Here is a 25,033-nt window from a genome sequence, read left to right as displayed (position 1 = left end):
AGAAAAAAAATCAATGGTAAGCCCACATACACGTGAAAAATAAACAACATTCTACTCAATGATGACTTGATAGAGGAAGAAAGAAAGAAAGAAATTAAAGACTTTTTAGAATTCAACAAAAGTGAGGACACATCATACCAAAACTTGTGGAATGAAAGTTGGGCTAAGAGAAAAACTCATAGCTCTAAGGGCCTAAAAAAAGAAACTGGAGAAAGCAAACACTAATAACTTGACAGCACACCTGAAAGCTCTATAACAAAAAAGGCAAATAACTCAAGAAAAGTAGATCGAAGGAAATAATCAAACTCAGAGCTGAAAACAATCAAATAGAAACAAAAAAAAAAAACTATACAAAATATCAACAATATCAGAATCAGGTTTTTTTGAGAAAATCAACAAGACAAATAAACCCTTAGCCAGTCTAACCAGAGGGCACAGAGACAGTACCCAAATTAATAAAATCAGAACTGAAAAGGGAGACATAACAACAGAAACTGAGGAAATTCTAAAAATCATTAGATTCTGCTACAAAAGCCTATACTCAACAAAACTGAAAAATCTGGATGAAATGGACAACTTTCTAGACAGATACCAGGTACTAAAGTTAAGTCAATAGCAGATAAACCATCTAAACATTTCCATAACCCCTAAAGAAATAGCAGCAGTCATTAAAAGTCTCCCCACCAAAAAAAAGCCCAGGACCAGTTGGCTTTAGTGCAGAATTCTATCAGATCTTCAAGGAAGACCTAATACCAATTCTCTTCAAACTATTCCACAAAATATAAACTGAAGGAACACTACCCAATTCATTCTATGAAGCCACAATTACCCTCATACCTAAAACACACAAAGACACAACAAAGAAAGAAAACTTCAGACCAATCTCTCTTATGAATATTGATGTAAAAACACTCAATAAAATTCTGGCAAAAGGAATCCAAGAACACATCAAAACATCATTCATCATGATCAAGTAGGATCTATCCTTGGAATGCAGTAATGGTTCAATATTTTGAAATCCATCAATGTATTCCACTAGATAATCAAACTCAAAGAAGAAAAAAAACACATGCTCATGCTGAGAAAGCATTTGACAAAATTCACTATCCCTTCATGGTAAAAGTCCTGGAAAGATAGGAATTCAAGGCCCATACCTAAACATAGTAAAAGCAACATACAGCAAACCAGTAGCCAACATCAAACTAAAATGGAGAGAAACTTGAAGCAATCCCACTAAAATCAGGGACAAGAGACTTCTGTCCACTCTTTCCCTATCTATTCAATATAGAACTTGAAGTCCTAGTCTGAGCTATTAGACAAGAATAGGAGGTAAAACGGATACAAATTGGAAAGGGGGAAATAAGAATTTCACTACCTGTAGATGATATGATAGTATATTAAGAAATGCTAAAACTTCCACCAGAGAACACTTAAATCTGATAAACAACTTCAGCATAGTGACTGGATATAACTTAACTCAAGCAAATAAGTAGCCTTTGTCTACTAAAAGAAAAAAAAAACAGGCTGAGAAAGCAATTAGAGTAAGAACACCCTTTACAATAGTCACAAAGGATATAGTATACCTTGGTGTGAATATTGTGGGGAGCCTACAGAAGGCGGGTATCATCCTTGCAGCCATCTTGAGCCATATACTCTGACAAGAGATTTGATTACAATAGCCTGCAACAGCTGAGCACACTCTGATAACATCTTGTTTTAGATACCCAGGATCATCCCTTGGGTGTGTGAGACTTAAAGGTGTGTGACTTAAGGGTATGACTTAGAGATCAGATTTAGAGACAAGACCTCAGGGCATGACTTAAAGGCATGACTTAGAGGTGTGGCTTAGAAATGAGACATATAAAAGGGAGAGGCAGACAGAAGAGTAGAGAACAACTTGAAGTTAGTTATTAGACATTAGAGAGTACAACTTGGAGTAGGAATTAGGCATTGAGGAAGAAGACACTTGGACTGAAGAACTCAGAAGAAATGATTATTAGGTATTAGGAATTAGGCACTCAGAAGAAGAACTTGGAATTAGACATTAGGCACTTAGCACTGGGAAGAAGTAACTTGGAACTTGGCAGCACTAGGAACTAGAAACTCAAGACTTGGGACTTGGAGAGAAGAAGAGAGACTAAAGAATAAACAGGATTGAATCACACTCTGTCTGGTCTCCATTCTTCGCATCCATCCTCACTCTCAATCTCTTGCTGAACACTGACCGGTGGACAGGAGCAGTTTGGGTCAGTGTGGGCTCTAACAATTTAGCCCTCAAGGCTTTTGGCAGTGTGGGTTCCAACATTGACAAAGTGGTCTGTGACATTTTGGCCCCCAAATGTGGGCCAGCTTGGGCTGCAACAGAATCTAACCAAGCATGTGTAAGATATGTATGACATGAACTTCAAGTCTCTAAAGAAAAAATTTGAAGAAGATCTCAGAAGATGGAAAGATCTCCCATGCTCATGGACTGGCAGGATTAATATTGGCCATTACTCTTTAGAGTCACATATCTTATATTCTGCATATCAGATAATTATATTACTATTCACAAGAGTGCAAAATTACAATTATGAAGGATTGGCAAGATTAATATACTAAAAATGGCCATCTTGCTAAAAGCAATCTACAGATTCAGTGCAATCTCCATTAAAATTCCAAGTCAATCCTTCATAGAAATAGAAAGAACAATTTGCAAATTTATTTGCAATAACAAAAAACCCAGGATAGCCAAAACAATTCTCGACAATAAAAGAACTTCTAAGAAAATCACCATCCCTAACATCAAGCTCTATTACAGAGTAATAGTGATAAAAACTTCATGGTATTTGTAGAGAGACAGGCATGAAGATCAATGGAATAGAATTGAAGATCCAGAAATGGACCCCCACACCTATGGTCACTTGATCTTGGACAAAGGAGCTACAACTGTCCAGTGGATAAAGGACAGCATTTTCAACAAATGGTACTGGCTCAACTAGAGGTCAGCATGTTGAAGAATGCAAATGAATCCACTCGTATCTCCTTGTACAAAGCTCAAGTCCAAGTGGATAAAGAACAGATAAAACCAGATACACTAAAACCAATAAAAGATAAGGTTGGAAAGACTCTTGAATACCTGGGCACAGGGGAAAAGCTTCTGAACTGAACATCAATGGCTTATGCTCTAAGATCTAGATTTGACAAATGGAACCTGATAAAATTGCAAAGCTTCTGTAAGGCAAAGAATACTGTTAATAGGACAAAACTGCATCCAAAAGATTGGAAAAAGATCTTTATGAACCCTACATCTTATAGAGGGCTAATATCTAATATATACAAAGAACTCAAGAAATTAGACTCCAGACAATCAAATAACCCTATTAAAAATGGGGTACAGAGCTAAACAAAGAATTCTCAACTGAGGAAACTCAAATGGCCAAGAAGCACCTAAAGAAATGTTCAGCATCCTTAGTCATTAAGAAAATGCAAATCAAAACAACCCTGAGGTTCTACCTCATACCAGTCAGAATGGCTAAGATCAAAACCTTGGTTGATAGCAGATATTGGCCAGGATGTGGTGAAAGAGGAACACTCCACCATTGTTGGTGAGATTGTAAGCTGGTATAACCACTCTGGAATTCAGTCTGGCCATTTCCTCAGAAAATTGGACATAATATTACCTGAGGACCCAACTATACCATTCCTGGGCATATATTCAAAAGATGCTCCAAAATATAACAAGGAGACATGTTCTACTATGTTTATAGCAGACTTATTTATAATTGCCAGAAGTTGTAAAGAACCCAGATGTCTTTCAACAGAGGAATGAATATGGAAATTGTGGTACATTTACACAATGAGTACTACTCATCTATTAAAAACATTGACTTCATGAATAGATGAAACCAGAAAATTTCATCCTGAGTGAGGTAATCCAGTCACAAAAGAGCACACATGGTCTGCATTTACTGATAAGTGAATATTAGCCCAAAAGTTCTAAATACCCAAGATACAACTCTCAGACCACATGAAGCTCAGGAAGAAGGAAGACCAAAGTTGGGGTTCTTCAGTCCTTCCTAGAAGGATTAAAAAATACTCATGGGAGGAAATATAAAGACAAAGTGTGGAACAGAGACTGATTGTTTGGTGGTCCAGAGACTGCCCCAAATGTGGATCCAGTACATGTGCAGTCACCAAAGGTAGATGCTGATATAGATGCCAGGAAATACATGCTGATGGGAGCCTGATATAGCTGTCTCCTTAGAGGTCTCCCAGAGCCTGATATATATAGAATTGGATGCTCACAGCCAAGCATTGAGCTGATCACTGGGTCCCAAATGGAAGAGTTAGAGAGAGGACTGAAGGAGCTGAAGAGTTTGGCGTCCCCAGTGGGAGAGCAACAATACCAACAAACTAGAGCTCCCTGGGTCTAAACAGCCAGCCTGGGAACACACATGAAGAGACTCATGACTCCATTTTTATATGTAGGGACGTATAGCCTTTTCTGCATTGGTGGGACCAGAAGCCCTTGGTCCTGTGAAGGCTGGATGCCCCAATGTGGGGGAATCTAAGTGTGGGGAGTCAAGAGTAGATGGGTAAGTGGGGGACACTATCATAGAAGCAGAAGGAGGGGCGAGAGGGATATAGAGTTTCTGGTGGAGAGATTGGGAAAGAGGATAACACGCAAAATGTAAATAAATAAAATATCCAACTTAAAAAAAGGAATGCTGAAAAATCAAGCTTTTGATTTGTATAAGGATAGTAAATATATAGCTCATGGTTAATAATTACTTGAAACTATTTCTTTTTAGATACTGCTAATTCTCAAATTTTGCAATTACTTATAAAATTACAACTCAATTTAAGAGAATGTAAAACTTCTTATCTTTATAGGACATTTAAGAGCTCATATTAAATTGCTTAGAACCCACAGCAAATTTGTATACCAAGCAGATTATAGGCCTTACACAAGGATAGCTAGCCAAACAATCTCATTCTTTACATCTTCAAAATAGTAATAGCTTGAGACAACAATTTTGTATTACTAGAGAATATGCAGGTCAAATAGGAAAGACTTGTCCTGAATGTCCTCAGTTTCTACTTGTAACACATAATGGTGTTAGTGCTATAGGACTCATACCTAATCGATTATACCAAAAGGATATTACTCATATTTCTGATTTTGAACAATTAAAATATGTATGTGAAACTATTGACACCCTCTCAGGCTTTCTAGTTGCAACATCTTTAACAGGAAAAGCAACAAAAAATGTAAGTAATTTTTGCCTACACTGTTTTTCTATGCTGGCTGTTCCAAATGAGATTAAAACAGAAAATGGAACTGGCTATTGCAGTCAAGCATTTGAATCTTCTTGTCAAAAATTTAATATTACCCATATTACTGGGATTACTTATAATACACAAGGGCAAGGTATTGTGGAATTGACCTATGGAATTTTACAACAATATCTTCATAAAGTAAAAAAGGTGGAGTTATATCCTCCTACACCAAAAATTTATTTAAATCATGTTTTTTTATTTTAAATTTTTAAAAATTTTGATGCCAAGGAACTTTCTGCGGAGTGTCTATGACACCCTACAACTAGGCATACTTATGCCTAGGTGAAAAGGAAGGATCAACTTACTGGCATATGGCATGTTCTTGATCAGGTATTTAATATGGGGAAAAGGGCATGTTTATGTTTTTTTCTGTAGGATGTTGAAGGAGCATGGTGGCTGACAGAATGATTGGTGAGACATGCTGATGCTGGAACAAAGAATGATGCTGACCTGCTGTGACAATGGTGACTGGGAAGCTATAGTGGACATAAGTTTTCAACCCACGTTTGCTTGCCTATAAGTCAAATGGGGCAAGCTGCTTGCCTCAAGTTTTTAGATCTTTTGGGACAGAGAATCAAAAAGAGAAGTTATAAACCCTGGAATTTTTCTTAAATGTGACCAGTTATTTGGACTCAATCATGGACTGGTCTAGAAAACAATCCAATATTGGAAATAACAGTCTTGATTTGGAAGGCTGATTCTGGGCATTTACGGAGACATATCTGAAGGTTGGCTGCAGTTCTCTATGATTTTATGTTAGCAAGAGATAAAGTTGGGACAGGACCTGGATTTCAAACAAATGTTAGTGCATGTGTTAATTGTCTTTTAATTGTCATGTTAAAATTACTTTTGTTTTTCCTGTAGTATTTAATGTAAGTTGTATTGATTGTACACTTTCTAATTGTGTTAGTGTGTTGAAATCTGGCATGTCTGTTATGTAGGTTTTATTTTTTTTGTTTTTTTATTATTTTTTATTTTTGTTTTATTTTAGCTTTTGTTTTATTGCCTTGAGTATTACAGGACCTTGGTATTCTGAAAAAAAGCTTGCAAGAATTGAAAGTGAGTCAAGCTTTAAGTAGAAGCAAGAGGTTAGTAGGCTAGATTATTGCTGGTATAACAGCTTTAATTACATTAATTGCTAGCATGACTGCTTCTGCAATTGCTTAGCTACTTTTGTTAATCATTTAGCAAAAAATGTTAGTAATGTGTTGAGTATACAAAATAGGCATTTTAATGGATTGATACTCTTTATTGTATTCAAATTTGGGGTTTCAGAGTTTAAGAATAAGGAGCCATCTTGAGTGTCATGGCAAATACCAATAAATTTGTGTTACTTGTAAAATTTACAATGATAGTCATTATAATTAGAAAAAAGTTTAAAGACACTTGCATGGTATTTGGCATAATTCCAACACCTCTCTGGCTATTTTAACTTTGCATAGTAAGATTATGAATTTAAAGAATGCTACTGGGCTGAGCTTTGATGCTGCAGATACTGCTAAAAAATTATCTATGGCCTGAGGTCAGTATTTTTATTTTGTTCAAGCTTAAAGACTGGCATACATAGGTTGATCATGCCTGCCCTTTTTAACCTGGGTATAATTTTATTCCTACCCATTGTGTTAAAGCTTTTCTTTAACAACATCACCATGTTGGCAGCCAAAGTACATGGCTTGAAACTGAAAATAGACACCCATACAGAGTTATTAATTTAACATACAGACAAGCATAGGATGGGTAAGATTCTGCACAGAGAAGCAACAACCTAAGACAGAAGTCCATTGCTTTTGATAATTCATATTCCACGATGGGTAAGGAAGGCATTCTCGTCAGAATAACCTAAGACAGTCTCAGTCTTATTTATGAAATAAAAAGGGGGGAGATGTGGGGAACTTTTGGGGCTGCTTAGCAAAAATATGACATTGGCCAAGGATGAGGAAATGGGCAGGAATCCGACATTGGGCTAGAACAAATATGTATTTTCTGGCAGGAATCTAAATATTAGGCTAGAACAAACAAGTATTTTAGGCAATAATCTAAATCTTAGGCTAGAACAAAGAAGTAGGCTTCAGGCATGAAAATGACTTTGGGCTAGGACAGGGAAGTAGGCTCAGATATTTTGGTCATCCTGATAAGTCCTTAGAAACAGTGATCACATTGGTTATTTCCTGGCTTGTTCTTTTACTATTCTTGTTTATTACTTTTTCCCTGACTGTTTGCATGTATTATATTGCTAGTTTCTCAACCTAGAACTGACATTGACACTTGCATGTAAATAAAATGTTATAAAAGCAGATTGGGAAAAAATAAAAATAAATAAATATTTATTTACTTATATCCCAATACCAGCCCCCCTTTCTCTAAGTCCCCTCCTCTCACAGCTCCTCCCTTCCTTTCTCCTCTGAGAAGGGGTATTCTCTGAGTATCATCTCCCCGCACCTACTCCCATGGCCCCTGTACATCACTCACTGCAGGTCATCCTTTTTCACTGAGGGCAGAAATGGCATCCCAGTTAGGAGAACAGGATCCATGGCCAGGCAACAGATTCAGTGACAGACACAGCTCCAGTTGTTGGGGGATGTACGTGAAGAGCAAGTTGCAAATATGTTACACATATTTAAGAGGCCTAGATCCAGTCCATGCTTGCTCTTTGGTTGTCAGTTCAGTCTCTGGTGGTCCACATGGGTCTAGGTTATGTGATTCTGTTGTTCTTCCTGCACAGTAGTTCTTATCCTCATCAGGGCCATCAGTCCTTCACCTCAACTCTTCCTCAACAGTCCCTGAGCTCATTCTAATGTTTGACTGTGGATCTTTTCATCTGTCAGCTGCTAGGTGGAGCCTCTCAGAGGACAGTTACACTAAGATCCTGACTGCAAGCAGAAAAGAGTATCTTTATAAGTGTCAGGGATTGTGTTTGCCCATGGGATGGGTCTCAAGTTGGGCCAGTTATTGGTTTTCAATTCCATCCACTTCTCCTTTATCTTTGACCCTGCATTTCACTTTAAGTTGAACATTTTATGTATGGGTTGCTGTTCTTTTTCCTTCACTGGGGGTCCTTCCTGGCTTCAGAAAGTGGCCTTTTCTGGATCCATATATTCCACTGCTAGGAGTTTCAGCTAAAGTCATTCCTATAGCCTACTTGGGGCCTATCCCAGGTTTTTTTTAACCTATTGAAATCCATGTGTGAAGTGAAGAAATCTTAAAACTTGCTCCAACTGAAGGCAGGGCAGCAATCTGTTTTTCTCCAAAATGGATGGTCATTAGATATGTATTATTTCATAAAGTAGGCCATCTGTCCCTGGCACAGACCTATGTTTCTCCAGGTAAAATATTAAGGAGCAAAATTTATAACATATATGAAAGCTAATATTCTTCCTGTTGAAAGCAGTTTTATGGTTGGCATTGCAAGTGCCACTCAGAATAACCTGCACACATTCAAACTTCTTACCCTCATTGCCATATGTATCTGCTCTGTCAAACATGCCATTTGTCATTTATTTGCTTTATAGTTTTAATTTGTTTATATAACCCTTAAAGAAAATCAAACATTTTTAATGTTAGCTTTTCTCTACTGTTATAAAATTTATGAAGTATTTAATGATAGTGGTTTGCATGGGGTAGAAACACTCTATATTGCATTTGAAAATACTTCATCATGTATCAGAACCCTAAATTTAAGATTTATTTTTCTTGTTGTTTTATGTCTAAACAAGACATTAAATCAGTATTAATATTATCAGGTGAAATAACAGTATCAAATAAATGTAAATTTTATTTTATATATTTGCCCAAAGCATCTGAATTTTATCTGTTTCATTCAATCTAGACTGTATACTGATATCTTTGGAAATTTGGGATCATGAAGTACGTAAAATACATTCTCAGGCACGAGAAGAAAAAAAAATGGAAATAATAACACTATAGTAGGAAGACTTAAAATATAGCTAAAGGCTACAAAATTATTAGCTTACTACTAAAGTAGTAATCTCATGATCTATACTATAATAAACAATAATGAATAAATGTGAAATGCAGAAGCATTTTAATTACCAGTGGAAGAATTCTAAGAAATTGTGGATGGACATATAAGGACAAAAATTGGAAAGAAAAAAATTATTATTTGGAATATAAGTATCTTTAGTTAAATATATATTGAATCACACACATATATTCATATATATATATATATATATATATATATATATATAGAGAGAGAGAGAGAGAGAGAGAGAGAAAGAGGCTTATCATTCTCCTGAAAAAAAAATGAAAAGTTTAATTTAGTTAATACTACTGTGGTGAAATAACATGTTAGTTTTGACATACTCATCATAGTTTTGGTATAGGTTAGCATTTGAAGAAGCATGATAAAGAATGAGATCTCTGTACCATTTTAAGTAAACATCAATATCAATAATTCTTAAAAATGAAAATAAAATTTAAGTGTGCATATATGTGTACAATTAAAAAAGTTTGATTTTTAAAAATTTAAGTGTTATAATAAAGATATAATTAATGGCTGACATTTATGTTGGATTGTTTGGAGCTTGTTTTATGTCAACTGTTTATTTCAATTTTCTCATTAGTTCATATCTTTGCTATAAAGCTGAAATGTCAACTAATTATTTTGGGGCTATGCCATGTCCTTTTTCCTCTCTCTCAAGGATGGTCTCTATCCTTGCTGTTGATACAGTATACTAACCGCAACCACATCAACCCTCATGAATTGTGTTGATGTGATAAGCATATTCCTGAACAGGCTGTTGTTGCTATCTTTGTGTATGAATTTCACTCAGACACATTAAATATTTAATTTCAAAGGCAAGAAAGTATTTTATAATATTATATATCATGATGTGCTATGATGTATTCAACACATGAATTTGTCTTTCTCTTCTTGTTTTATATTTTAACCAATGGTATAACACAGGTCGAAAGATAAAAAGATGAGAACTGGGGGTGGGGGAGATGGTGAAGCTCGGAGGCTTGGAGGGGTAGATAGAGGGGAACTGTGGTCAGTATGTATTGTATGAGAGAATATATTTTCAATAAAATATAAATAAATAAACATTTACAAAAGAGATAGTGTTTTGGATAGAAATACTACTTGATTTATGATGAGATTATGTTGTAGAGGAATTTTAATTCAGCAACATAGTTGCTCTGGCAAGGGGTCATATTCAAAGACCTTCTAGGTCTGTGTGTTCTGGCTGAAACACATGTACATCCTTAGTACATATATTTAATCCCAAAAAATGAAGATAAAGTTAGTTTGTGTTGATAACAACTATGTTTGTAAATGAGGTATAATTGAGGAGAAAAGTGATGAATCAGAGACAGATTTGACAGGAGTCAGAGACAGGATGTGGAAACCTCACCACAACAGACAGGAAAGAGTAACTAGGGAAGAACAAAACAGAGGAGAGAAGAGAGAGAGAGAGAGAGAGAGAGAGAGAGAGAGAGAGAGAGAGAGAGAGAGGATGTTGAATCAGATCTGGCAGTTAGTCTACTTCAATTTGTAGAGAAAGGGCTATTTAGTGAATTCAGGCAATGAGGTGGAGTTCAGGGAAGTGCAGTTTGAGCAGTGGGTGCAGTGCAGATCATCAGAGGCTACTGAAGACAAGAGTATAAGAAAGAGTCAGATTAGAATAGAATTCCAGAGCTATCTTGAAGCCAAACAACAATTCAGGGAGAAGCTGGGAAAAGCCAGATTGAATCACCCACTTAGACAATAGTTTGAACCAGAACAGCTGAGTTGAATCAGCCAGCCAGAATTCAGAAAGAAGAACTAAAAGAATTCAGTAAGCCTCCAAAATATCCATTACATTTGGTGAATAAAATTTATTTCGATATTATGTCTTTGTAAACTCAGAACAAGTTGAAATATAATATATGCCAATGATGGATTTATTGTATTTAAGTTACAAGACACCATTGCAAAGGCTAGGTATTTTCTTCCCCTTTTATTATACATTTTTCTTATACAATAAAATATGATTACAATTTTATTTTGGCCAGTTTTTTTCACATGTTCTTCCCTCAGGATCAATGCCCTTTTGGTCTCTCATTATAAAAGAACTAGCAACATTCTATGCAATAAAAATATAATGTAACAAAATAAAATAGGTGAGATAGAACAGAAACATCATTGTTAAACATTAAAAAAAATTTACATATACTTAGACAAAAATCACATAATGCTGATCTTATTTTATACTAAAGTGTTGAAAATTGTATAAAGGTTATTAGATATGGCTGTCGCAAATCTTGAAATTTGATTATGGTTGTAGGTTAGTTTCTAAATATTTTTCTTTTGCCCCTTTTAAATACCCACACTTTACTTTTTTACTACCAAATATTTATCATTGCAATAGATGCAATTAATATTGCCCTGTTTTTTTTTATGTCACCTACATGGGTTTTGTTTGATTGTGTTTCATTAACAATTTGTTTACATTTGACCTTTTCTTTGGTGTTTATTAAGAATTTTTGGTAATCTGCAGTATTTTCCCCTCTACTATCTTTTAATTTTATTTTGGTTTATTATACTTTCTAGTATAAGTCATACAAACTCATCATTTCTGGAATAAGTTATAATGACAAAAGGCATAATTTATTAATTTACTGCATTACATTTTATTTTTCCTTTTTTATCATGTCAAAGAAATAATACAATCTTATTAAAGATTAATTATATTTGACTTTCTTAGCTTTTATATTATTGCTGCTATAATATTTTTACACATATTTAAACTCTTTTGGTTAATATATATATAATGAAGTTTATTCAGGGCATGGGGAGGGGACTTGAGAGGATAATAGGGGCAGAGAAAGGGAGAGAGAAGGAGAGAAAGAGAGAGTGAGAGAAGAGAAGAGGAGAGAAGAGAAGAGAAGAGAAGAGAAGAGAAGAGAAGAGAAGAGAAGAGAAGAGAAGAGAAGAGAAGAGGAGGCCAGCCATGAACACATGGAGAGAAATGGGGGAAGGGAATGTATAGAGTTGGGGAAGGGGCAGGAGGACAAATCAGGATCAAGAAGGCAAGAGTAAAGGCAAAAGGACACGTTTGTAAACTCTAAATGTGTATATTCATTATTTATCATATACTAATACAGTATATGCCATTTCTAATACTCTTTGCCTTCCCCTTTTCTCATACCATCATGTGAAAATGATTTTACTTGAAGCATGCCATAATATCTTTGGTATTGCAGTTCATTATTAATTATGCTAAACTTGTTTTGTCTAAATTCTTCCAGTATTTCAAGTGAACAAATCTCAAATTTAATACTTTTTGATAAATTTAGTCATACAATATATGTCAAAAGATAAAGAAATCTTATATTTGCTTGCTTATAAGGTTTTTCAGTCTTTACTCATAGTCTTCAAATACTTAATGTTCTAATTTCAAATATTCTAGAAAAAAATCTGCTCATTCATATTTACAATGTACTTTAATAATTTGGAACGAAATATTATCTCTTTCATATATGTAAATAAATATATATGTATGTATGCCAAAATATTCATAAAATATTAATTCACAGGAAGACTATGATCATACACTGAGTCTGTTTTCAATTCTCAGAACTATTAAATACCTTTTGTGTCTCTTTACATCCTCATGAAAATGTACTTTTGCTTTTATATTTTCACTATCATTTGTTTAGTTTCCTTTTAATTTTCTCTTTGAAGTTTGCCTAACTTAACCACTTAAAGATTTGAAAGATTAAAAATCTCTCATGGAAAAGCACTCCAAATAAATGAGTCGGAATATTAATAAATGTTAATATCTAAATTGTACAGTAGATGCTTAATTAAAAAGAAATTTTATCATCATATAAATTGGTCTAACATTTTATTGACTAATTTACAAAGAAGGTAACAATATCTTATAGAAAATTAGGATATTTTTAAAAATGTATTAAACTTAAAATTTTAAATTGTTATAATTCAATGATCTCTTAAGAAATGAGAAGTCAAATTAAAATGCATTAAATCTTTATAGCAGTTTAAGTAGGTAACTCAAAATTACTAAATTTACTAAGATTTGTATGTTTTGAGGGTGACAGATGATAAGATCCAGTGCAATCTTGATGAAAACATTTAGCTATCCCCAGATGGAAGAGCTGTCTCCCATTTACTGCATTTCTAGTGAAGCTTTAGTACACTTTTAGAATGATCAGGCAATTCACATACACTTCTATTTTAGTTACTGTTCTACTGCTATGAGGAGACACTATGACAAAAGCAACTCTTATAAGAAAACATTTAGTTGGGGCAGTCTTGTACTTCAGAAGTTTAGTTTCTTATCATCGTGGCAGGAAGCATGGTGGCAAACAAGCAAATATGGTATAGGAAAGGTAGCAAGAACTGCTTGGTAATAACTTCTTTCAAAAAGAAAGATATAATAAAGAATGACAAATAAATAATTTGGTAATGGCCATTGAATAGATTATTTTGGGATATAAATAAACCCTTTTCCTCCACATAAAATATATGAATAAGATGCGGGAGGTATGATTGTGTTTACATGATTTGTCTAACAATTGTATAAAGATACAAGTCAAGACAGAAGTGGCTAATTTGTAAGGAAAAGTGAATGGTTAGTCACTCCACATTACTGGTTGTGATAGTGCATGTTTTGTGTTAACATAAAAAGGGACCAGATATTTGGTCATGCCTTATACTGGAATTGCCAGTGAGGATGGTTTTAAAAGAGAATAACATTCTTGTGCATAGATTAGAGAAGCCACATTCACTCTCAGAATATGTGCATTTCTTCACTTCTCACCTGACCAGATGAAGAACTAAATAGAATATAATCTAACTTTTTTTTCCTGCCTAGTGTCTGGAAAAAGTGGATATTGGCTCTGCACTCAATTTCAACCTGAACTGAAGCACTGTCTATCCTGTTGACTCTGCCAGCTTCAACACTGAATGAAGCCATCAAAGCTCGTGTGTCTCCAGATGGCCAAACTATCCTGCAGGTCTAGGGTCTGCCAGCTTCTGAAACTGCACTAGCTAATTTGCTATCTTTCACTCATTATCCTCACCCCATTCTTTTATTTTTCCTCTCTGCCTCTTACTATCTGTGTACCTTATTTCTGCCTCCCTAAAAAACCCTAACAGAAGTCATGTTCTATCTCTTAATTTTTGTTTTTTTGCTGTGGGTTTCTATGTTCTTTGGTTTTTTATTATTATTACTTTTTATTTTTAAATTTATTTATTTATTTATTTATTTATTTATTTATTTATTTATATCTTTTCCAAATCTGCTTTTATACCATTTTAATTACATGTAAGTATTAAGGTAAGTTCTATGTTGAGGAACTAGTAATGCAATAGGTGCAAATAGTCAAAGAACAAACAAGACAATAAACACAAATAGTCAAAAAATAAGCAAGGCAATAAACAAAGTCCCTTGATCACTCCTGTGATCACTGTTTCTAAGACCTTATCAGGAAGACCTAAATTTGGATGCCAAGGAAATTTCTGCTGACTGTCTGTGGCACCCTACAACTAGGTATACTTATGCCTAGGTGAAAAGGAAGGATCCACTTGCTGGCTTATGGTATGATCATGATGAGATATTTAATATGGGGAAGAGGGCATGTTTATGTTTTTTCTGCAGAATGATGAAGGAGTATGGTGTCTGACAGAGTGATTGCTGAGCCATGCTGATGCTGGGACAAGGAGTGACCTTGCTGAGTGCCTGACAATGGTGACTGGGAAGTTGTAGTGGACATATGTTCCCAACCTATGTTCCTTGCCTATATCCCAGATGAAACAAGCTGCCTTGCCTCAAGTTTTTGGACTTTGTGGGACAGAGAATCAAAAAGAGAAGTTATAAACCCTGGTATTATTCTTAAATGTGACCAGTTATTTGGACTCAATCATGGAATGGTCTAGAAAACAATACAATATTGGAAATAACAGTCTTGATTTGGAAGGCTGATTCTGGGCATTTACGGAGACATATCTGAAGGTTGGCTGCAGTTCTCTATGATTTTATGTTAGCAAGAGATAAAGTTGGGACAGGACCTGGATTTCAAACAAGTGTTAGTGCATGTGTTAATGGTCTTTTAATTGTCATGTTAAAATTACTTTTGTTTCTCCTACAGTATTTAATGTAAGTTGTATTGATTGTACACTTTCTAATTGTGTTAGTGTGTTTAAACCTGGCATGTCTGTTATGGGGGTGTCTCAACCAGCTTTTGTTTTATTGCCTTGAATATTACAGTACTTTGGTATTCTAAAAATAGCATGCAAGAACTGGAAAAATTGAGTCAGGCTTTAAGCAGAAGAAAGATGTTAGTGGGCTAGACTATTGTTGGTATAACAACTTTAATTACTTTAATTGCTAGTATCACTGCTTCTGCAATGCTTTGACACAAGAAGTTAAGAGAGCTGCTTTTGGTAATCCCTAGCAAAAACAGGTTACTAACGTGTTGAATATACAGAGGATTTAGATAGGCATTTGGAACAATGGATTGATGCTCTTTAGCCTATTCAAATTATCTTAAGGAGTTTCAGAATTTAAGAGTAAGGAGCCTTCTCAAGTGTCATGTCAAACATCAAAGGATTTGTGTTACTTCTAAAATTTACAAAGATAGTCATTATAATTAGAAAAAAGTTTAAAGACACTTGCAGGGTAGTTGGCATAATTCTAACACCTCTCAAGGGTTTCTATGTTCTTAATGTACAAAAAGTTGTGAATTTATTTGCATTTTAATACATTTTAAGAAAATTTAGATAAAGCTCGTAAAATCTGACAATGTCATGAATATGGAAGGGGAAAGTTAGTGGGATGTAAATTGAATAAGTAAAATAGATAGATAGATAGATAGATAGATAGATAGATAGATAGATAGATAATTACCATAAAAATAATATGACAGGAACATGGTACTTTTCACATGAAAGACCTTTATAGCTTCCAATTCCCGATATTGAACTTAGTCTATATGTTATTACTTACACACAGACACACACACACACACACACACACACACACATATTCATATCACAGTGATTCAAAGCACAAATGACAATTAATGATAAAATTCCCTTTATAACTCGGATTGATAAGATTTGCTTACATCCGTGTTTCTATCATTGTTTCACAGTGTCCTCAGGCAAGGTAACCAAGTGAACTTGTAAAATATTTTACTGTCTCTTTCATACTTTGTATCTTTTTGGTTATTTGAATGCAATAGTCAGAGTATGCATTCATGTTTTAATCTGCATGTGTGGTGGTCAGAGGACAACATGCAGGAGTCAATTCTCCCTTCTTAAACCTGGGTCCTGGGGAAGAATTCATGGTACCAGGACTGGTGGCCCAAATTCTTCCCTAGTTATAGAAATATCCCTGTTGTGGATAGCCTTGGCTTTGTATTTTGATGTTAATTCCCCTTTCCTGGGAAAGGCTGCAGAGGAGTGAATCATTCATTACACAGGTGGATTCTAGTCAACCTTCTTCCCATCTTAATTTATAAAACAAAGGCTGGAGGCAGTGATTGGGTAGAAGAAGGGGAAATAAAGAAATAAAGATTGGTGGAAGAGAGCAGAGAAAGAGAAGAGAGAGAGAAGATGATGGAAGAGGAGAATGGGAAAGCAGGAAGTAGAAGGATAAACTCAGGGTCTGGAAAACCCTCAAGTTATAAGTGTCTCATAGCTGGGGAACAGAGTAGTGAAGTGAAACTGCTCAATCTAAGCTTGCAGAATATTATTATCATAATTAATGAGTTGTGTTTTCTTTGACTGGTCATATTTAGGTTGGAGATTTACTGCATCATATCCCCACTTGGGTAAACACAGAGGGTATTCAGAAAAAAAATGTCTGTGTTGCATGCACACAATAAAGTCATTGATGAGTTGTTATGAGCAGGTCATTAGTTAATATGTAAACAAGAATGATAAAGGGAACATGTAAATATATATATATATATGTATATATATACATATATGTATATATATACATATATACATGTAAATATATATATGTGTGTGTGTGTGTGTGTGTGTGTGTGTGTGTGATTATAATTGGTCAAATGTCATCAAAATATATATGCTTAGATATGGTTAAATTACATCCACAGTAAGTCTGTATAAAGAAAATGTCTACCTTATCACAAATGTTTTCTCCTCAAGACTTGTAATCCCATGTGCTGCTATTCAAATCTTATTCATACTTATTCTTATGCTATTCATATCTTATTCATACTGTTTGTATACTCACTTAAATTACAATAAAATTGAATATTTGGAGAAAAGCGTTCTTCTTTCTGTATAAGTAGTTTGTGTATCTCTAATCTACATCACTGCACTGCTATCTGGTATGTTTTCTTATTATCATTTGGGTGTCTTTTCATTCCTGTTAGCTATCAATATGGGGATTTATGTACATCGCTACTTCCAGAGAACATTTGGTATTAAGTGATTAAGTAGTAATTAAGGAGATGCTCACATGACTGTTATGTATCAGGTTTTAAACGAAGTTTATTTATTTATTCATTTATGTGTGTTTATTTTATTTATGCCTGCTTGAGTTTATGTGCCCCAAATGTGTGCAGGTGTTACAGGTGATTGTGAATGTCTACGAGGCTCCTGGGAACTAAAGTCAGAGTATAGGATTGGTGGCCAACAGTCTTTCCTAGCTAGAGACATATTCCTACCTGCAAAAACACAGAGAATATGCAGAAAGAATATCTGGATTGCCTGCATACAATAAGTTCATTGATCTGTATTAGCAGAAATAATTCTTAAATGCTGAACCATCTCTCCATCAAGCAAACTAGCATTTCTAATTGCCTCTTTTCATAAGACTACGCTTACTCTCTCTCTCTCTCTCTCTCTCTATATATATATATATATATATATATATATATATATATATATATATGCTTACTCTCCAACTGTCCAACTGGTTTATATACACTCATTATTTTTTATTATTTTATTATTAAAAAACACTCTTGCCAAGAAGCAACTTAAAAGAGAAAGTGTTTTCTTGATTGTATTTCCAGGTTACAACCCAGCTTTTCAGAAAAGTTACAGTGGAAAATCAAGCAGCTGGTCATCTCACAGGTACCAAGAGAAAGACACATCCCCATGCTGTCAGCTCACTGGTAGGTTGGTGCTTACTATCATCTCTTACTCTTTCACACAGTTTTATACATTCATCCTTGAAAATATGCCTTGCACATCCAGAATGCTGCTTATCTCTACAGTTATGAGTCAAGTCAATCCACCATAGATATACACACAAGCAACCTAACATAATTTCTTAATTAAGGCTATCTTCCCAGGTAATTCTATAGTGTGTCAAAGTGACAATTAAAACTAACCAGCACACATATGTTAGCCATTATGTAGATATATATCCTAATGGTTGAGGTATGGTAGTAAAGCTAAAATCTCAGTATTCAGAACCCGGGGCAAAAAAAAAAAATCATGTATTCAATACTTGTCCAGAATACTGATCTCCTACATAAATACTTACAAATTGTTTATAGATTTCTTACATCACTGCACAATAACAGCCACAGTATGCATTTGATTAAAGGGAATATAAGTTTGAGAACAAACAAAATATTTTGTGTTATTAACAACTTGAGAATATAATATTTTTAAGAAGCATAGGAAGCAAACCTCGATCTGAGAATAATAAGAAAGACTCTTGAGGGATCTGGTTAGTTTCTAGAAGATCTTCCAGTACCATGGGAAGTTTTATTGAAAGAAGCCTCTTCTTTACTTTTTAATAACATATTTACTGTGGCCTACAGTTTAATAAAAGTTTTTCAAGCTTCAAATCCTTTAAGCATGCTTAGCAGTGACTCAAGAACAAGGTGCAGTGATGGCTAAGATAACTTTTGATATAAAAATAACACTCTGTAGAGCTTGTTATTTAGTTATTGACCCACTGTAACCCCAGACTTTCTGTTGCCACAAGGTGAGAGGACCAAAGGTCCCCTTCTCCCTCCCCACTTCCCCCTCCCTTCCTCTCTCCCTGTCTCTCTCACACACATTCACAAACACACACAAGTATGTGTATATATGCATAGGTGCATGTGCATGTTTGTGTGCATCTGTGTGTGTGTGTTTATAATGGTGGTGGGAACCTTTGTACCTGGTGAGTAAAAATAGGTACAAATGAATGTATAATATATGTTACTTTGGTTAATTCCATTGAAAATTTTCTCTAATTTTTTTTTTGATTTTATGAACAAGCTTTGTCAATGAAAAGTAAAGCCAGGTTAGCAAATACTTGGGGCCATGTTTAATACTCATAATTCATGCTTAGTAAATATAACAGATGCATCCTGATATTTTACATGTAATGTATTTTCTACAAAATGTTTAAGATTATCTGCGTTTTGAATTGCTCATTTTCACCCAGAGATCAAATGTAGGATCCTACAGCAGCAGTGTGTTAAGAGCTGAAACTAAATGTCCAGTCATGAAATTAACAGTAAATTACTGCACAGACCACACATTAAACTACCATCTTGTGCAACAAATGTTATAGACAATCTGTAACCTGAAATATTAATATCTTATGACTATGGAGATCACATTAATTACAGTCACTTTAAGAATGCAATAATTACACAGTTTTATGGTAGGCACTAAGGTCAGTTTATGTAAGTGATTACTCACCTGCTACAAAGCTCCATAAGTGCATTAAGTTATCAGCAGAATGTGTATTTTTATTCTTCAGGGGCAATTTGTGGTTTTGTGAATATATATATATATATATATATATATATATATGCATGCACACACAATTATGCTGTTTGGAAACTGCAGTACTAATGTCATTTTGTTGCAAAGACTAAAATCACTTTGTTTGAAATGAGGAGCTTTGTCCTCGTATTTCATGAAGATGAGATTTACACATGGATGTCATAGACTCTAATGTGAATAATCAGGTGATAAATGTCTAATTTTCTGATATGTTTGTGTGCATGCACACATGTGCACATGTGGTGTTTGTGTGTGTGCATACATGTGTGCGTAGTATATATGTGAGTTCAGGGTGTATGTGCATGTGTGCATGTGTGTATGTACATGTGCAAACTGTGCACACATAGAGATCAAAGCAGCCTTGGTTGTTGATTCCCCCTCTTTCATTTCTTGTCACATTTTAAAGAACTGACTGAAACATTTTTCTTCAAATATATTACTAAAATTTACTTTTATACTTTAACTTTTATCCTGCAGGCATGTCTGTGGGATGGTTTTTTGATTCATTGATATGGAAGTGCTCAGTATACTGTAGATGGTGCCATCACTGGACATGTAGTCCTGGTTTGTATAAATCCTCTAGCTGAGTGTATGCAGGGGAAGCCTCAGTAAAGAAAGTTCCTTCCTTGGTTTCTGCTTCACGCTTCTACCTGGAGTTCCTGCTTTGGCTGGATGCTAGCCATTGAGCAGCAGATTTGGGTTTGATTTCTGAATTTCACTTTAATCTAATCATTAATGTGCTTGGGGTATTATATCTAGAAATATCAAAATATTTATTAATTTTTTCTGTACAGGATCCCACAGTTTATACTTTTGTTATTTTTAAAGGCCTTGGTTTTCTAAAGTATTGAAAATCTGTAAAGACTGTAAGGATTCTAGAGTTGTCCTTTGCTTTATTTATACTTTTAATTAATTAATTAACATCGCAAACTCTACACCCCTTCAGGTACACCATCAAAGAGTATACCCACCCATCCCACCTCCCCTTCTCCTCTGACGGAGAGGGGCTAACCTGCCTACCAAATATCTACAGCACCTGGGATCTCTAGAGAGCCCAGCAGACAAGGACCCCGTACCCCACTGTGTAAACTGTATCTCCCTTCCTCTGGGCACCTCTGCTGGGGCAGGTCAGCATGTCTAATTCCCTCACCACTCCACAGTCTACAGGTAGTGCAGGACATTTGCTGCAGTAAGGGACACAATCTGTAGGTCTCCCAGGAGATCTCCTGAAACCAGTAACAAAGGAGGCAGGCTCCAGAGAGACACCCAGGCCAGTTAACCAAATGTAGAGAGGCAAGCACAAAAACATGATCAACAGAAGCCATAGTATTTTGGCATCATCAGAACTCAGCTCTCCAGCCACAGCCCTGGATAACCTAGCACACCTGAAAAGCATGATGTAGACATAAAATACCATCTCATGAAGATAATAGAGACCTTTAAGGAGGATATAAGCAATTCATTTAAAAAAATACAGGAAACCTGTAGAATCCCTTAAAGAGGAAACAAATGAATCCCTTAATGAATTACAGGAAAACACAATCAAGCAGTTAAAGGAACTGATCAAAGTAGTCCAAGTCCAAAAAACAAATGGACAAAAATTAGAGGTAGAAACAATAAATAAATCACCAAAAGAAGCAAGCCTGGAAATGGAAAACCTAGGAAAGAAACCAGGAGCTACAAATGCAAGCATTACCAACAGAATACAAGGGTTAGAAGAGAGAAGCTCAATCATAGAAGATAACATAAAAGATATTGTCACACTGGCCAAAGAAAACACAAAGTATAATAAGCTCCTTATGCAAAACATCCAGGAAATCCAAACACAATGAAAAGTCTAAACCTAAGAATAATGGGAATAGAACAGAGCAAAGATTCATTCCTCAAAGGGACAAAAAAAAAAAATCTTCAATAAAATCATAGAAAAATCTTCCCAATCTAAAGAAAGAGATGGTCATAAACTTGCAAAAGATAAAAAAATATCAAATAGATTAGGACATAAAAGAAAACCCTAACATCACATAACAATCAAAACACTAAATGTAGAGAACAAAGAATTTTAAAAGTACTAAGGAAAAAAAACCAAGTAACATACAAAGGCAGACTTAGGAGAATTACACCAGACTTTTCAACAGAGACTATAAAAGTCAGAAGATGATGTCATGCAGACCCTAAGAGAATACAAATGCAAGCCCAGGCTACTATACCCAGCAAAAATCTCAGTCATCATAGATGAAGAAACCAAGATATTCTATGACAAAAGCACATTTAAACACTATCTATCTACAAATCCAGCCCTAAAGAGAATTCTAGAAGAAAAGCTCCAACACAAGGAGGGTATCTACACAAAAACAAACAAACACACACACACAAACACACAAGAAATTAATCATCTCACAACAAAGTCAAAACAACAGAATCACACACACACATAATACCACCTCAAACAACAAAAGTAACCGGGATCAACAATCACTGGTCTTTAATATCTCTCAATATCAATGAACTCAATTCCCTAATAAGAAGTCATAGGCTAACAGACTGGATACGCAACCAAGATCCAGTATTTTGTGGCATACAAGAAACATACCTCTGTGACAAAGGCAAAAACTACCTCAGAGTAAAAGACTAGAAAAAGTTTTCCAAGCAAATAATACCAAGAAATGAGCTGGAGTGGCCATTCTAATATCTAATACAATACACTTTCAACCAAAAGTTAACAAAAGATATGGGGAAGGGCCACTCTTTGGGTCCTTTTGACTGGGGCAGACACCTAGCTGGTCTGCACCCATGGAAACAACATATCCTGAGCCATCCTAGAGGAATGCACTCAGAGTAGCAGAAAAGTACTCTATGCCCCAGAGATACAACTGGGAGCCTGGGGTGTTCAGGACCCATCAGCCACCAAAACCCCACCCCTACGGTATAACATTCCCCTTCTACTCATCCCTTGATCCTTTTGGCTGTGGCAGACACCTAAACACTTTCAAATGGGAAGACAACATATCCTGAGCCATCCTAGAGGAACCACTGAACTCAGATCATCAAGACTTCATGATCCCAGAGGTGGCCTGAGTTTCAGCAGTTCTTCCACCAAGGAGCTCAGGACCACAGAGACATCTGGACTCTGAGGAGTTCTGACATAAGCAAGAAAACTGGAAAGACAGGCTCCAGTCAAAGACAGTGAGTACAGGTAGCACTAGAGTTAACCAGATGGCAAAAGGCAAGCGCAAGAACATAAGTAACAGAAACCAAAGTTACTTGTCATCATCAGAACACAGTTCTCCCACAATAGCAAGCGCAGGATACCCCAACACACTGGAAAAGGAGGATTCAGAATTAGAATTACTTCTCATGATGATGATAGAGAACATTAACAAGGATGTAAATAACTCCCTTAAAGAAGTAGAGAACACAAGTAAACTGGTAGAAGCCCTTAACGAGAAAACACAAAAATCCCTTAAAGAACTGCAAGAAAACACAACCAAACAGGTGAAGGAATTAAAATGGAAGTAGAAACAATAAAGAAATCTCAAAGGGAGACTACACTGGAGATAGAAAACCGAGTAAAGAAATAAGGATTCATAGACGCAAGCATCAACAAAAGAATACAAGAGATAGAAAAGAGAATCTCATGTGCAGAAGATATGATAGAAAACATTGACACAACTGTCAAAGAAAGTGCAAAATGCAAAATGCTCCTAACCCAAAACATCCAGGAAATCCAGGACACAATGAAAAGACCAAATCTAAGGATACTAGGTATAGATGAGAGTGAAGATTGCCAACTTAATGGGCCAGTAAACATCTTTAACAGAATTATAGAGGAAATCTTCCCTAACCTAAAGAAAGAGATGTCCAAGCTTATACAAGAAGCCTATATAACTCCAAATAGACTAGACCAGAAAAGAAATTCCTCCTGTCACATAATAATCAAAACATCAAATGAACAAAACAAAGAAATAATACTAAAAGCAGTAAGGGAAAAAGGTCAAGTAACATATAAAGGCAGACCTATAAGAATTACACCAGACTTCTCACCAGAGACTATAAAAGCCAGAAGATCCTGGAGTGATACTATTTAGACCTAAGAGAACATAAATGACAGCCTAGACTTATACCCAACAAAAACTCTCAATTATACCCAACAAAACTCTCAATTACCATAGATGGAAAAACCAAGATATTCCATGACAAATCCAAATTTACACAATATCTTCCCACAAATCCAGCCCTACAAAGGATAATTGATGGAAAACTCCAACACAAAGAGTGAAACTACAACCTAGAAAAAGCAAGAAAGTAATCATCAAAAATCCCCAAAAAAGATAGCTACAAAAACATAATTTCACCTCTAAAAACAAAAATAACAGGAAGCAACAATCATTTTTCCTTAATATCTCTTAACATCAATAGACTCAATTCCCCAATAAAAAGACATAGACTAACAGACTGGATATTATAAACAGGACCCAGAAATTTGCTGCATACAGGAAATGTGCCTCAGTGACGAAGACAGACAACACCTCAGAGTAAAAGGCTGGAAAACAATTTTTCATGCAAATACTCCCAAGAAACAAGCTGGAATAGCCATTCTAATAACAAATAAAATCAACATTCACCAAAAGTAATCAAAAAAGATAAGGAAGGACACTTCATCCTCATCAAAGGAAAAATCTACCAATGTGAACTCTCAATTCTAAACATCTATGGTCCAAAGGCAAGGGCACCCACGTACATAAAAGAAACTTTACTAAAGCTCAAAGCACACATGTGAGGACACAGTAATAGTGGAGGATTTCAACACCCCACTCTCAGCAATGGACAGATCATGGAAACAGAAACTAAACAGAGACACAATGAAATTTACAGAAGTTATGAACCAAATGGATTTAACAGATATCTATAGAACATTTCATCCTAAAATAAAAGAATATAATTTTTTCTCAGCACCAGATGGTACCTTCTCAA

Source organism: Arvicanthis niloticus, chromosome 17, assembly GCF_011762505.2.
Source record: "Arvicanthis niloticus isolate mArvNil1 chromosome 17, mArvNil1.pat.X, whole genome shotgun sequence".
NCBI lineage: Eukaryota > Metazoa > Chordata > Mammalia > Rodentia > Muridae > Arvicanthis > Arvicanthis niloticus.
This window is presented reverse-complemented; position numbering follows the sequence as displayed.